Genomic DNA, 2,693 nt, shown 5'->3' on the forward strand with positions numbered 1-2,693 from the left:
ATGGTCAAAATCACTTTTTAGAATCTGAGCAATCAACTTCTACCCCCACACATTCTCCACCCCATGATGTTCCACATACAGAGCAGGCTGAGGACATGAATGAGAAAATCCCACCTCAGTCTAACCCATCCTCACCCACTGCTACTGAGCAAATTTCCCACTCAGACCACCTTATGAACTCACCACTAGTTCATACAGAAAATACCACCATATTTGAAACCTTAGATGATACATCACCTGTGGATTCCCCTCTAAAATTCACTAGGCAAGGTGCTTCTAGTACTACTTCATCACCTCTGCTAGAGGTTGGTGAGAGCAGTGTTTTGACCCAACCTGAACTTGGTAGGATAGAAAACTTGGATACCCACATTACAGTCGCTGAAGAAGCCCCCTCAGTTGACTTACATGAAGAAGTCCCAATCCTGGACTCCAATAATAGAATCCAAAAACCATCTGAAATGACCAAGCCTACTTTTACCTCAGACTTGAGTCTATCACTACCCACCTAAAATGTTCCATCCTTACACATTCTTGCACAGGCTGCCAATGTCACACTCATGTCACAGGGTGTGATACATGCCTCCAATTCTTCTATGTCCAAAGATCGCCTTTCTTTTCAACAGAAAGGCTGTGAGGACATACCAACCCTACCCACATTCATTGGCATGACTTCCCAGACTGAGGCACCAGTCACCATGGTTGGCCTGAATAAGGCTTTGACCAGTTTGACTAAGAAGTTTGATGACAAGCTTTCTTTTGTGCAGTCTAATTTTAATAATATTAATCTTCACTTTAATAATAATTTTATTTCTAAAGCTGAGTTGATGGAGGTGAGGAGGTTGGTTGGGGATGTGCAGGGGTTGGCTGGTCCAAGTGATTCAGGGTCTGTAACAGGAGTTGATCAAAGGTTGACAGAACTGGAGAAGAAAATGGTTGGTGTTGATGAGCTGAAAGATTGTTTTACTGGGTTTGTGTGACGACCCGGAAATTTCCGACCAAAATTTAAACTTAATCTTTATATGATAACATTATTCCGACATGATAAGCAATAAATTTTGACAAGTTTTAAAACTTTGAAATGAGTTTCATACAAACAATTGACCAATCATTTGTTTGACGATTCACGAACGTCATAACTTGTATTAAATATATACTTATGTATGTATATATATATATATATATATATATATATGGATATATGGATTATATCTAACTTGAATATATGATAGTTAAGTATCTCATTAAGAATATTAATAATGGGTTTTATATATATAAATTGAGACTACTAACTTAAGGGTTTCGAAAACAATAAATATATATATGTAACATTTAACAACGTAATAACCCTTATGTTAAAATGAATATATATGTATTGTATTAAGATGTATTAATACACTTTTTAAAGACTTAAATACATATATTAACATAAGTATATTCAACAAAGATAGCTATACTCATATTCGCATTCTATTTTCTCATGAATTCTATTCGTATTTTTATGGTATTTTTACCCGTCTAATACGCAGCTTATAGATGTATAACTATTGAAAAATACACTCCTTAGCAGCCCCATTTTTGGATCCTAGCATCTTTTGTCTTGTTAATGAGTCATGAGACAAAAACTCACAAGTTTACTAACCATTTTGGCAACATATGACTCCATTATTAACTTAAAATTCGTCCATATGTACCACCCCATTTTCCATTCCATTTTCTCATTCTTTACTCCAAATTACTCTCTCAAAATACTTCTATATTCATACTAGATCATCACCAAACATTTTCCTTATCATCCAGCTTCAAAATCAAGTTAGAACATTTCTTAAAACCCTTGTTAAATTCCTACTCTATTGCTATCTTAATAAGTTTATAAAACTTGTAAAAACTAGAAGTTGTTTTGGTGGAAACCAAACATGTTTATAAACTAATGTAACCTTACTAACTTGACTTTAAAAACACTTATTTATATGTATTATGACATTATATTAAGTTATTATAAGAATTTATAACTTGTATATATGTATAACACCTTAGAACTTAATATACAACAATTGGTCTCTTTCGGTTCTTGAAAATTATTTTGACACAAGAATTTAAAAGCTATCTTAAAATTTGTTTTAGAGCATATAACTCTGGATATATGTTAATATATATGAATCAAGATTTCTGTAATTTTTTCATGATTTTAGACGAAGTGAAAATATTTTTCAAAAATTCATTATTTGACTGATGACTGATTTTATCCGAATCTGTCCACCGTTACAAGTTAAGGGAATAAGCCTAACTTCAACTATGAAACCAAAACTTTTCGATTATGTTTTGAAAACACAACATATTAAGGAGTCTCCATCAACTTAATTCATTAAAAACCATGTATTAACAAATAATTTATGAACCGAAAGATTTGGCTAAGATTAATGTTGTATGCTTAATCAATCTAACTAGAAAACTATGCTAACTAAGACCTGGGCTATTTTCCTTGATAACACCTGTTAGTGTATATGTTAATAACTATAATATAGAAGGAAAATTAAAAATATTGAGTTTAGCTATTTTTCATAGCCTACTGACTATTCCTATGACGAATTATTGAACTGTGCGGATAGATTTACGCACCTGTGACAAAATGAAATTTTAACTAACTTATACTCCGATTCGGAACATATGCCGATTATGGCTGGTTATAGGACTCA

Source organism: Rutidosis leptorrhynchoides, chromosome 5, assembly GCF_046630445.1.
Source record: "Rutidosis leptorrhynchoides isolate AG116_Rl617_1_P2 chromosome 5, CSIRO_AGI_Rlap_v1, whole genome shotgun sequence".
Taxonomy (NCBI): Eukaryota; Viridiplantae; Streptophyta; class Magnoliopsida; order Asterales; family Asteraceae; genus Rutidosis; species Rutidosis leptorrhynchoides.